Below are 14512 nucleotides of genomic sequence, written 5' to 3'. Positions count from 1 at the left end.
TACGAAATCTCGACACTCTGAATACTGAAGACCAAAATCTCAAGATTCGTAATCTTGAAAAAAAAAAAAATTTTTGACAGCATATGCAGGGGGGCAAGCACCCCTGCACCCCCCACACGGGTGGCTGCGTCCCTCACACCCCTTGCAACTTAAATATACCAACTCTGAGATCATATCACAGTGGAGTGAATGACAAAATAGTGTCATGCAAAGCAGAACGAAAATGTTGCCGTTCACTCCACTGTAGTGTGATCTTGGAGTTGGTATATTTAAGTGCAGGGGTGTGTGTGTGGGGTGCAGGGGGGCTTGCCCCCCTGCATACAGCTGTCTAAGTCTTTTTTTTTACATTTATTTATTTTTTTTTACTTTTGAAATTACGGAATTTAGGTTTACTATCAAAATTTCGAAACAAACTCCGTCGACTGTACTATCGTCGAACACGGAAGTTCGAAAACGGTAATATCGATGTCAAAAAAACAATCTAGGAACGGGTTTTAACATGGGTTGAGGTAGGTGTTCAGTGTTATTCTGAACTACAGATATCTCCCCTACCTCGACCCATGTTAAAACCCGTTCCTAGATTGCTTTTTTGACATCGATATTACCGTTGTCGAACTTCCGTGTTCAACAATAGTACAGTTGACGGAGTTCATTTCAAAATTTTGATAGTAAACCTATACATACATACACAAAAAAGCTCAAGCCTTCAAAAACAGGTGCTGGATTTATTTTTCAAACTGCAAGTAAGCTCTTTCTTTCCAAAAAGCATTTACAAGGAACTTCATCAGACAATTACTTAAAAATGATTGCCTGGTAAAATACTTTTAAAGCATGACATCACTTCCTAACTGATATTTAAAAGCACAGTGTCTTACTTTCACATACAAATATGTGATTTAAAAGCATATGCATATGAAAAAGTAAAATATGTAAATGTGCATGAATAGTAAAACATGAATCCTGACATTAAGAACTATGAAGTATTTTAAAGAACACAAAAATGTGTATTCATACCTTTTACACATATATGAAGTTTCTGACTTAATAATCCTTTAGAAAATGCATGATGTCACAAAACACATTTTCTACTAACTTTCTATGGTTATAACAGCAATATTTTAAACATTTTCCTGGCTGTGACTTCTCTAACTTGAAGCCGCTATATAATGACAGACATCAGAGTTTCAGACTTCATGCCCTTCTGAAAATGTGTACTAATGCAAAATACATTATTATACCATGACCCCCCCAAAACGTGCATGCTGATTGGCCAGCATGCACATTGTAAATCGAGTTATACTAATGGAAAAAGGTCCGGTCGCCCGGACTTTTTTCCATTAGTATAACTCTACTTTTAAAACACTGTCTCGCTATGTTAAATGGGTTTAACATAGCGAGACAGCTTTAAAATAAGCAACGGAGATCTCCGTTGCTTATTTTAAAGCTGTCTCGCTATGCTAAACCCATTTAACATAGCGAACAGGTTTTAAAAAGCAATGGAGAAAGCAAGATCTCCGTTGCTTTTTACTGTTCACTATGTTAAATGGGTTTAACATGGCGAGACAGTTTTAAAATAAGCAACGGACATCTCCGTTGCTTATTTTAAACTGTCTCGCTATGTTAAACCCATTTAACATAGCGAAAACAGTAAAAAGCAACGGAGATCTTGCTTTCTCCGTTGCTTTTGCCCACAACTCGATGTACTGCACAGGCGCAGTACATCAGAACTGCCGCGGATGCCAGACATCTGCGGAAGGGCAGTAAACAGGCATTATACTATGCCATTATTTAAGAAAAGTAATAGTTTCTTTTCTTAAATAATGTCATATAATAGCAATAACCACTTCTGGGTGTGGGTAATGCTGTATTTACCCACGGTTGGCTTTGTTTGGTCCCTCGGGCTTCACCCTCGGGACCAAACCACGCCAACCGTGGGTAAATCCAGCATTACCCACACCCAGGCGTGGGTTATTGCTATATTCTAGCAACTTTAACTATATAACAAGACATATTTTGCACTTTGTCCCTGAAGTTATTCCTCCCCAACTTGAAATCACTAGATAATGAGATAGACACTTTGAGTTTCAGACTTAATACCCTTCATACTATTTACATACATATAAAATTCTCACTAAAAATGAACTACTATAAATAATTCCATCTATTCAGGGCTTTCAGTTTTAAAATACTCGCTATAAACATGCTGTAATTTAGTCCAGGCCAGTGTACTGAATCCAAATGGATCTGCAAGCTCAATTCATTCCTTTCAAGGAGATATGGCTATGCACCCCCCCCATGTAATGTATTAACTACGTCTAAAACTATAAACTTAAAACTGTGATTTGGATATTGTGCGATATATTTAGCTAATGCATTGGTTTCACAGTGGTCTCTAATATTTCTTAAATGTTCACCAATTCTATGTTTGAGCTTACGCTCAGTTTTGCCTATGTAAAAACAAGGGCAGAATTCACATATAGCACAATATATGACTTTTTCAGTAAAGTAGCTATACCTGTCTCTAATTTTTATTCTCATCCCCTTAATACTTCTTACTAACATGTCCGTAATTTGTAACATTCCTTTAACATCAGCTATTTAACCACAGACGCAGTACATCTTGCTAAATCCTGTTATATGTCTGAACAATTTTTTGGTTAATATTTTACCCTTTATAAAAATGCTGTGAAGGTCTGTCTTCTCATAAAATATTAAAGTCAGTAGTAGAACAACATCATCTTCAATTTTTTAGGGACTGGGATGGGCAGACTAACAGCTGAAATGAGGAACAGGGACGATGTATGTATTTTCCTAGTGATGTGGAATTTAGCAAGGAATGTCATGGTCCTCACACATACCTTACTGTGTCCATAATGTACAGCAACATGTATGGTTCTGTTCACATAAGCTCTATGCTACATGACACTATCAGACTGCTTGAGGAATGTATGCTCTCCGTTACCATTAATGTTTCTAAAAACAGTGATAACATGAATAAATTTTTCCAGCTGTTTAGCTACATGAGCAGCACATGTTCATACTTTGCAATCCTAAGCCAAGATCATTATGAGTAGACCATCCCCCATCCAGAAGATGTCATAACATAAACTCTTTTCACTGCATGGAAAAGCATGCTTTTTTTCATTTCTGATGTGTTAGGTAGGGAGGTAGCTTGCAAAATCAGAGTTTGGATGTAGAGAATACCTCACTAAAAGAATCACAGACCTAAAGCAGATGCCTTACGCTGCCAGCCTTAAAAAACTCCAGCTATACTCTGTCGCATATTGTCTACTCAGAGGCGATCTCTGCTTTAACATACAAGGACATGTAAAACCCAGAGCTGTTGGACATGCTACACTTAAAGAAATCCCAATCCCTCAGAGTCACACGCTCCAGGGATCTAAACCTTGTCATCACAATAAACAAAACATGCTGGAGGGATAGGTTCCTGACCCAGAGACTCCCCCAGACTCTGGAATAGACTTCCCATACATGTCAAGCAGAGCGCCTCTTTGGCCCTCGTCAAAAGGAACCTTGATGACTGGATGGGAGAAAGGAAATTCATCCCGGGGATCACATCAGTCGCCCTGCTAGACAGGGGTCCAGGGAAGTAAATAGTGTGGGACGAAATAGCCAGAGAATTGTTATGGCTAGGCTTGTATGCCGATAGCCTAGTACCAACCTATGAACCTATGAACCTAAGATTGTGTTTGGAGGTTTGAATCTCATGTTCTCCCATCTGTGTTCAAAGATTTTAACATCTGAATGTGAAAATATCAACTGTGTATTGTGATTATCTACTGTTCAGCAGAAAGAAATGCCTACAAACTATGCTGAGTAGTGTATATCAGTGTTATTTGAGAAATACATTATTAATACTATTTTTATTTCAGGTGAGGAAATTTGTAGTCAGAATACAACCATATGAATCGAGAGTATCCACAGGTTTGAGGATCAGAGGAGGGAGAGAGGTATGTTGATTATTTTATGCATTTTCTGAACTGAAATGCATCTTCCCCTGTTTACAGGCCTACATTTTTCACAATAACATGTATATTGATTAGAATGCAGGAATATCCATCATGCATCAGTAAGGTAAATGAAATTACTACGCAGTAGCTGTGCTTTCAACTGTGAATAAAATCTAACAATTTTACTATTTTATGTATTACTGAGCCACTGTTTGAAATGTACTTCACAACCTAAATAACTGTTGGGTTGGTATATTTATCACACATCTTTCAGCTGGATGTTTTGCATATAAGTCTAAGTGTTTTGGATAGTGCTTATGATGCATGGTTTGATGTACTTGTATGTCTGGCTGTCTTTTCTAGTGATTGGCCAGTTGTATATAGCTTGCCTTTTCAGATAGTGAAGGGGTGTCTGCTGAAGTAGTGTTTACACTGTTATTTGCAGACTGTGTTGCATGCCCTTCAGTTCTACAGTGGTATTTCATCTGCCTCTGGCACCTTGGATGTTTTTGTAGAAATATAGTTATAACCTAGGTTGACTGATACTTGAGTAGATATCTGCCTCAGACACCTTGGCTGTTTTTGTAGAAACACAGTTATAGCCCAGGTTGATTGACACTTGATCAGATAGTCATTTGAATGTGGTAGTTCAGCATCTGCAAACATACTCACAATATTTTGCTTTTTTAGGCCACTGATTGCTAATTGGTAGATAATGCATGCAGGTGTACACATACAATATTGTTAGTAACAGATATATTAGATCCAAATGTGCATACAGCTGTAAACATGCAATACTGCTAGAGTCAAAAATATTAGATTCTCATATGTCAACAGTTCGGCTGACTGAACATATCGCATTGTTTTTAGTGTTGTACTCATTATATTGATGCTTGTTCAGCCAAATGTCATGCTGCCTGTCTCAGATGTTTGTCATATGGCTTGCCTATTACCCCCAATAGTGTCAGTTTACTTTCTCCTCATTTTAACAATATTTTGTGGCTGCTCATATAAATCATTGACTGCAGACAGTATGATCTATTGATCTGAGCATTCATACATTTTTACAAAGATAATGACATATGTGTATGTGTCTAAGCATATAGAATTGTTGAGAAAAGAATACTGTCATCCTTTTTAGGGCACCAACATATAGGGCCATAGGTAGCTCTGTCCATAATAGACGTGTGTCAGTCCCTGTGTAAACTGTCATCATAATCATATTGTGTTGTGCTATGGTATTTATGGGACTATTCTGCATTATACACATTTGCTTTTCTTTACTGTTGTGTTTTGCAATTAATCTTTACATAGCATGGGACATATGGAAGTTCTCTGATCCAGAGACGATAAGTACATGTAAGAACACTGCCAGACTCTTCCAAGGATGATGGTGATGATGATGATGATGATGACGATGATGAAGATGATGCTGAGGAGCCTAGATCCGCCCCTGCCTGAGCCATCCTGCCTACACTCTGGAGAAGATGTTATGACCGAGATAGAGATGATTATCGGGAGGAGATCTGGGAAACCATGGCCGATGTGCTCTGAACAAAGATGAGGGACATGATGGAGTCCTTCTTTGAGGATATATTATGGGCTATGTGGGATTCTTTCATAACAATAGCTCAAAAAATCATTTGGGAGTCTGAACCCCATCAGCCTGGTCTATTTGGTCCTAAGTATCATCTATGTACTCCACTTGTGTTATGCTACCAACATGGTGATTGCCATTTCATTGATTGGACTGTATATGCCACTCTTGTGCATGCATACCATTTATCTGTCATGCTTATGTGTTATTGCAGTGTAGCATTTACTTTGGTTTCAATATGTGCATGACACACATTAACATAATACACTTTCCACACATATTCAACTCTCCATGCATTGTGGCAGTTAATCTGCAGATAGTGCTGCAGGAGGTAGCCTGTAAACGTGTATCTTACTGGGGCGACTGACAGACAACATATGTTGTCCATATTCCATCACTGACAGTATGATATGCCTTGGATTTCTGTTTTACCATACCAGGTATGTGCAACATACAGACATGTCATTACACATGTTTTTTGGATGACAGTTGTCATGATGTCCTACTGTCATGTTGTAATGTTGTGTCATGGTTTGGCAATACTGATACCATGTGTGATCATATACAGGTATATCCTGCCTATGTGCAGTCCTCCTTTTCTGACTGCATCAAACAGCAATGTAACATTAATCTGTACAGAATGTTACAGATAACACATTATTTCACTGTACATTAGGCTGTGTTTCTTGTATGTAGTATTTCCACACCCATTATGTAGTGACATTGGTGTACACCTTCCATAAATATATATTTATATAAATATATTTAGAATGCATGATATGTCTGAGTAGGTACTGTACCTAGATTATATATGTTGATATACTTTTTTATATATACAGGGTGCCATATTTTTAAATATTTTAAATATTTTATATATTTTAAATATGCACATACTTTTTGAGATGTTATAGGAGTGTATGTTTGTTTGTTAGTACCTTTTCTGGTATTGCAATTTTCATGGCTTGTAACTTTACATTTTAAAGTGGTTTAATCAATTTAATGTTAAATAGTATAAATAGAGGGTTTGCATGGCCTTCCGGTGCCTTGTCTGATGAAGTTGTTGATGAAAACATATTATGCAAGTGGCGTTAATGTGGAAATACATTTTGGCTGTGCTTTAATTTTGGATGTAGACATTTCTTAGTGTTTAACGGTGAAAATTTAACTCCTGTGTAGTGTCCCAATCTACCTTGGCTTTGGTTGGTTTATGTGACCTGCCATAAATAGTTGTATACATTACATGACTGTGTGTGTGTGTGTGTGTGTGTGTGTGTGTGTGTGTGTGTGTGTGTGTGTGTGTGCACACAGTCAGAGACATACTGACACACAAATGTACATTTGACATGTAAGCATTCAGTGATTTACTGCTGATGTGATATAATGGTGCTCACAGGAGTGTCCTCTGATCCATAATGACCAGGGTGGTTGACATACACCTGTGTTTCTTTATCTGACATTTGCATGACAATATATGTTTATGTGCTTTTAATTTTAGCTTGCTTACCTATGTATGTTGCTGTGACATGATTTCACATTACTATGTATGTATATTTTATACATGTCCAGTTCTGTGGATATCAGCAATCCATCTCGCCATTTGACATACATTTTCCGTTTTGTTAAATGTATGTCTGACTGGCTTCTGCAACACCCTATTTGCTGTACACATGCATTTGCATTATGTCAACTTACATTGTCCTGCCTTACCCTGATGTGGGCCCATGTTGTACACCTCGGTCCCACCTTCATATTTCATTATTATTTTTTGTAGCTATGTTTGACTTTGTTAAAATTACTGATCACTGCCATGTATTAATTTGACACAGTGAACTTGTGCCACTTCTATGGGCTTTGTATAATGTAGGACATGTGCACAGGAGTTTCTGGCTAATGCTTGCAATGTATTATTGTTCTCGTTATACTTGTGTGTTACCCAATAAAGCTTTTTTCCCAACCATGTGCACAACCTGCTAAATTCATTTTGCTGTACTGTTACATTTTTGACCATATTATTACATGTCACTGGTATATGTCTGTGTATCAACATTGATTTCATGTACATTCCATTTATGCCACTGACAGACATACATACACATCTACATATAACATATACACATTCCATTACACATTTGTTTGGGTTGTGTCCACCTACTTGTATATGTAGCAGTGTTTGTTGTTCTGCAATACTTCTGTTTGGCACTGCTGTTCCTTGTTTACCTTTCACATATGGTTGTAAGCTTGGCTCTATCCTTTGGTGAAGTTATTTAGTATTGTTAAACCTGCATTTGCTCATCTTATATTTATTTTAATATACTCCCTTTCTTCTATCATGTCTGTCAGTATTGCTAAATGGTCTGACAAACCCACCACAACTGTATCTCAATCTACTACCCCTAAGCCTTCCGATAATACAAACGTTCCGAAGCTCCATCTCAAACAAATTTTTGTCGAAAATTTAACTTTCCACCGCCAAACTCTCTATAGTTTTTCTTCCTCCTCCATGCTGCTGGTTCCCTTAGGCTTCTTATTTGCCACTGTAGGAGCCCTCCAGCAATATCTAGCAACTCCAAACTATAGGGTAAGTTCTCTGATGTCATGGCCAAATTTCCCCTAGTAGTATAAATATCACCTCGGGTCTCCCCTGAAAAAAGGATAACAGCCTAAGTTGGACTAACCTACTCAACAAAAGAGAAACTTCAAGTTGTGAGAGAGCCTGAAATATTGTAGTCCATGTTTTTGACATAGTTTTGTGGACTTATTGGCCTCCCCTGGGAAAAAAAAAGAAATATAAGCAGAAGCGTTTGTCTAATGTATTCCCACATTACATTGCAGCTCAGGCAAGTCATGGCTGTTTTATGACTGCAGAACTGTTTTGAGAGTTTCTTTAAGCCCTTTTCCCTTACTTCTGAGCCCCTTACTATGCATTCTTGAATATGAGGGTTTACAAGTGGAATTATTTTCTGACTATTCATGCATAGGAGTGGGTGCTTCTCAGTATGTGAATTCATGGGGTAGCACTCTGGCAGGTAGTAGCTGAGTTATTCATTCCACATGGTTGGGCCACAGGATCCCAGATCCCAGCTGTTTTTTTTAGCGGGCAGGGGATGATGGTTGTGTATTGTTGGAGCTGAGTTAGTCCTGTAGTGATTTAGGAATGATTCAGACATTAGCATCAGTTAAGGTCACAGCTGTTGTTTACTTATTTACTTGACATTTGTTAACTATTTTGCTATACTTACAGGAATAACAGCATTATGTGCATTCTCATGGAAGTGCTGCCAGACACCTTAATGACTGAGGCTCATCTGGGACTGTCTTCTTCTTTCACATCATTAGAAGTACATCAGAAAGATAATCTTTCATCATAAAAAAGAAAGACAAAGTGAGAGAAAGAGAGAGAGAGAGAGAGAGAGAGAGAGAAAGAGAAAAAGATAATTGAGTCATGACTGTGGTTCAGTGAAGATGGAAAAATTTAGAACTTACTGACACAGGGAATGATCACACACATGACTCCATGGGGGGAATTTTAATAAAGCCTACATGGACTTATTTTCCATGTAGGCATAGTGGCACACTGCTTACATGAAAGTAAGTAGGTGTGTGATCCAGGAAACACAGCTGAGGGGTGTGCACAAGTGTGCCAACACAGAAGTGTCCGTGGCATGCAAATCACCTCATAAGCAGGTGAACTGCTTGCAAATGAGGGTGGTAGAGCAATCCAGCAAGCAGATAATCAGTCCTGCACACCCCGTGTTGGTGTCCAAAATGTACATGGAAATATTACGTGTACAGGATGTGAAACAGAGAACAGGGTCTCTAAAAGTGCAGTAAGAAGGTTAGAAATAGCACAGCAGACACATATATGTGCAAAACTATCCACTATATGTCCAAAACCTAATGGAAAATAATGTAAAATATTTTTATTTATTTATTTTTTTAATAGTCAGATGATGTTTGCTCCGCATGCCGCAGTGCACAAACATGCTGTTAAGAAATAAATAAATAAAAAGTGTAAAAATGTAAATTAGTACTATGTTACAGTAATGCATTATAGGACCCTACATGGAGTGTGTACAATAGTAGACTGTTGTGGTTGCTAAAGAGGCAGGGCCTAGAACCGTGTAGTTCCCAGGCTGTGTGCACGGATCTCTATGCAAATCAGCTGGGGTTGCTGTATAGCACAAATGGGTATCTGTGTCTGCAGATCCCATTTATGTAGGCAGAGAACCATGTTGGTGTCCAAAGAAGAGGTAGCCAACATCAAAAGAGGGTGTGTCCACATCCTTTCAAGCTCATTGGAGCATAGCAGTGCTTGCTTGCGTGGCACACTACTGTGCTCAGTAAAGGGGTGTGTACACTGGCTGCTAAGCTTTGTTTACCTTTGGGGCGTGTGTTTCAGTGTGTTTCCATATGTCTGCGTGATGCGCTAGTGTGGTGACTGTGACTTTCCATGGGGGCATGTACAATGACTACTGAGCATTGTTTACCTTTGTGGCGCATGTTTGCATGTGTGAGGAAGACTGTTAAAAATAAAAAATAAAAACTGGCTGAGAAAGGCAATGAGATCTAAATTACTGATGACCCCTGTTCCACTTGAACTAGGGCCAGTGACAGTCCTTAATGGTGTACTTGGCAGGTGGAATGCATCATAGGTAGCCAATCAGAAAGGCTGCACCTACAGCAGAGCATTATAGAGGTTGCATAAACCCTACAATCTGATTTTAGCCCCCCATACTCTGCACCACTAGAATACAGACTTGAGACTTTTAACTGAAGACATGCTAGGTGCTGCTGCAGGTCTGCTACATCTGTATGTGCTAGATGCTGAAATCAATGCTGCTGCTGTTGATAATAGGCTTAGACTGAGAAAGAGAAGAGAGTTCAGGCCTGCGTTAACCCTACTAGGAACTGCATGAGCTGGAGATTGTAGAACGCTACAGGGTGGACAGGGACATACTACAAGAACTCAGTGAGGTCTGCCACCCTCATCTCAGGCCCAGAGCCAACAGAGGGGAAGCCATCCCAGTGGAAACTAAGGTATGTGTAGCTCTTAGGATACTAGCTGTGGGTACATTCCAAAGACCAAATGGGGATATAATGGGGGTCTCACAGGCATTAGCATCCAGGGTACTCCACCAGTTCCTGGATGCCATCCTACCACATGCCAGTTAGCACATTTATTTTCCCCCTCACCCCTGAGGCAAGGGCCAGCAGTATGCAACACTTATACCCTACCCTGAGGTACTGGGTGTCATAGACTGCACTTGTGTACACATCAATGCACTACCTGGTGAGGAGGGTAGAATCTACATCAAACACAAGGGGTACCACTCCATCAACTGCCAGGTTGTGTGTAATGCCACAACATGATCATCAAAGGGAAGGGATACACAGTCCCTCCAATAGTGCCTGGGTCACTACAGCTACACTCACGGGGGACTCCAAGAAGGAAAACCCTGAGGTTGTCCCTGTAGACAAATGTAGGTGTGCCCAGTATACCCTGGCCTTGGCCAAGAGACAACGCATAGCATATGCACTGACAACCTAGGGCCCTAGGGGCTGACACCTTACTTTGATTCACATATGTATTAGTAAAAATGATGCCAGTCAGCCCACACAACCTGTACCTCACCATGTATTGGTTGTGGACTGCATGTATCAGACAAAGTCAGCCCCAAACCATAGGACTGTCAACTGCTGCATTTGCAAGGTAAGTCACATAGCTCCTCACCACTTGTAAGGGGTACTAAAACATGGTAGCATATGTATGGACCTGCTGCATGTATGCAAGGGAATATAATGGGCTACTGTTACTTGCAGAGATTTAACAGTCACTTGGGACAACATGTACTCTGTCCAATAGCATGTGTCCGATAATATTCACTGGGCTACATGTCTGCAAACCCCACTAAATTATTCAAGGGAGATGCCAAACAGTGGGGTCACAGAACAGTTGAACAACTGTGTATGCTAGCAGAGCATGGGCTGGTCGTCCCCCACCCCCAACTCATCAGTGTACCCATATAACTGCTGTAGCAGTATATTTGCAATGATATATCAGCAGATCACCCAATACCAGGGCTGCGACATAGAGACAGAACCTGGCCACACATTCTATGTCTCACGTAATATAGGGGTGACAATGTGTATGTCTGTAAGCTGTTACATGTGTGATGAATGATGCATCCCTGTCTGGCAGTCTGTGTGGCTCTGTAGGCTAGGGACATTAGCATGGGTGATGGTCTTGATCATTTGAATCTGGCAGTAACCACATATTTTGCAGTCATTAGGTGGTGTTCCCACAGACTGTAATAACCTCTCAATTTGTTACCGCAAGAAAGCTGGACAAAGCCAAAGTGAATGGGGGGACAAAGGGCCAAACCGACAGAAAGATAGTATCCGTGCTCTGAGTAACCTAGAAGGTGGCTATTATAACAGCAGTTTGCAAAAAGTCAGATTATCTGCAGGATGTTAAGGCCATCACTTAAATGTCTCAGTAGTTACAACAGTTCAGTGACTGCATTTTACAGTATAGTACTGGAAAACTACAAATGTATAAGGAACAGAGCAAACATATGGAGTGAAATGCTGGACATTCTGCAAAACATGTACAGGGAGAGATATGCAGACTGTCACCCTGTGTGTGGTGTTACATCATATACCCCAGTCACATCATACCTCTCAACCTCTTAGAGCAACAAACTGGCCAAAGCCATGAATAAAAGTGGGACAAAGGCCCACAAATAGGGACATGTTTGAAATATTGTTCTTACAAATGTAGAACATTGATAGAATAACAGGTCTTGCATTAGCAGGAATCTCCTGATGTGTATGGAGTCTAAAACTCAAATTCTGTCATTAATTCTTGACTTCAGCCTTCACTGATTTGCCACTAATTTGCCAGAAAACCACAATGGTCTGTAAAATGGACCAACAATAAGAGGCAAAATTCCAGACACTCTGTGAAGCTCTGTACAGTTGTGAGGAATGATTCACATATTAAGGTCATGCAAACAGCCGGGGAATGCCTTGGACAATATCAGGGAAGTGCAGTATTGTGGTAACAGGTGCAGCAGCCAATGGCCTGCAGCACACAATAATCCCAGACTGGAGTACAGGTAGCTCTGGCCTGGAGTCACCTTGTAAGTACTGATAGTCACACTGGGCATGGTCCTACACTTAGCTAACTTGAGCCCAAGTCTGTTGCCTCTACCATCCAAAGACCTGCTATGTGGAAACATGTCTGTACATACATACAGCTACATATACATATCTGTCTCTCCCTATCCCCTTCACATTTGATTAGTGTATCTATCAGTATGTGGCACACACACACACACACACACACATACATATATATATATATATATATATATATATATATATATATATATATATATAGCTATATAAAGTACAATGATACATAGACTCTCCACATATATTTACATAACACATTTACATAACATACACACACAACAACAGTTAAGGAGACATCCCTGTTATACACATTTATATAAATATGTGTGGGGATGTACAAATGTCCTCACCCCCCCCCAAATGCTGGGGTTATCTGCACTTACACATCATAACAGTTGTCCAATGGGATCAGACCAAGGCCATAACAGTACATAATCCACTTACCCACAGACCCCTGTGCATGCAGACTGTCACCCTGTACACAGACACAGGTATGCAGGTAGTGTAATGTACAATGGGTGCAATACACGCCTTGGACAGGCCATATTGTCCCTGGCCAAATGTCTGCCTATCAAACTGGAAAGAGCCACATATGGCCATACTGGTAACTGTACATGCATAGAAGGAATTTTACCTTGTATCCTACCCCTAGGACACTAGATGCAATCACAGTACCAAGCAGTATCACTCTGCAGGCCACACATGTAGGCCACTTTGCATACTCCACAAGTATTGTGCCTGCATCCACATGTACAACAGATACAACCTGTGGTGTATGCGATAAGTGCTGTGAGCTGTAGTGTGTAATACTAGATAGGTAGGGGCTCTAATCTCACATCATCCAACTTGTCTGTGTGTGCGTGGGTGCATGTAAATATATCCCCTTGCAGCACTACAGACATGACCATCTGGCCTGTTTCTGTGCAATGGTTATGCATTTTAAGACCCTGTGACTAGCTGCTGGCCTCTACATTGGCCCTATTTACAAGGCCTACTAATGCTATCCACCTTTTGTGTGCTGGCTGACATTCTAATATCAGATAAACTCCGTTGCACATGTGATAAGTAATGTGTAATAGTAGATAGGAGGGAGTTCTAATCTCACATCATCCAACTCTGTGTGTGTGTGTGTGTGTGTGTGTGTGTGTGTGTGTGTGTGTGTGTGTGTGTGTGTGTATTAATATATCCCCTCACAGCATTATGGATATGTCCATGTGAGCTATCTCCATACAATGGTATGCATTTTATGGCCCTGTGACTGGCTGCTGGCCTCTTAATTGCTTTCCTCTACAAGACCTGCTGATGTCATCCACCTTAAGAGCACTGGCTGACTATCTAATGTTAAATAAACTCCATGGTGCATGCAATAAGTACTGTGAGCTGTAGTGTGTAATAGTAGATAGGTAGGGGTTCTAATCTCACATCATCCAGCTGTATGTTTATAAATATATCCCCTTACAGGACTACAAACATGCCCATTTGGGTTATCTCTGTGCAATGGTTATGCATTTTATGGGCATGTGACTGGCTGCTGTTCTCTATGTTGTCTTCCTCCACATAAGCATAACTGCTCTCCACCACCTTCTAGATTTGTATGTTCAGAAAACCCAGGTGACACATATTGAGGGTAGCAGACCTTGTCACAAAGTATGAATGCATTATATCCTGACTGCCCCCATTGTCCTTGATACACTGTTATACACATATGACCTAGGGAGCCATGCATGTATACTGCCTTACCCTGCTG

This window comes from Protopterus annectens, chromosome 5.part0 (assembly GCF_019279795.1).
Source record: "Protopterus annectens isolate FY-2018-M chromosome 5.part0, PAN1.0, whole genome shotgun sequence".
In the NCBI taxonomy this organism is placed as follows: Eukaryota; Metazoa; Chordata; order Ceratodontiformes; family Protopteridae; genus Protopterus; species Protopterus annectens.
The sequence above is the reverse complement of the archived record's forward strand: the minus strand, read 5'-3'. Positions refer to the sequence as shown.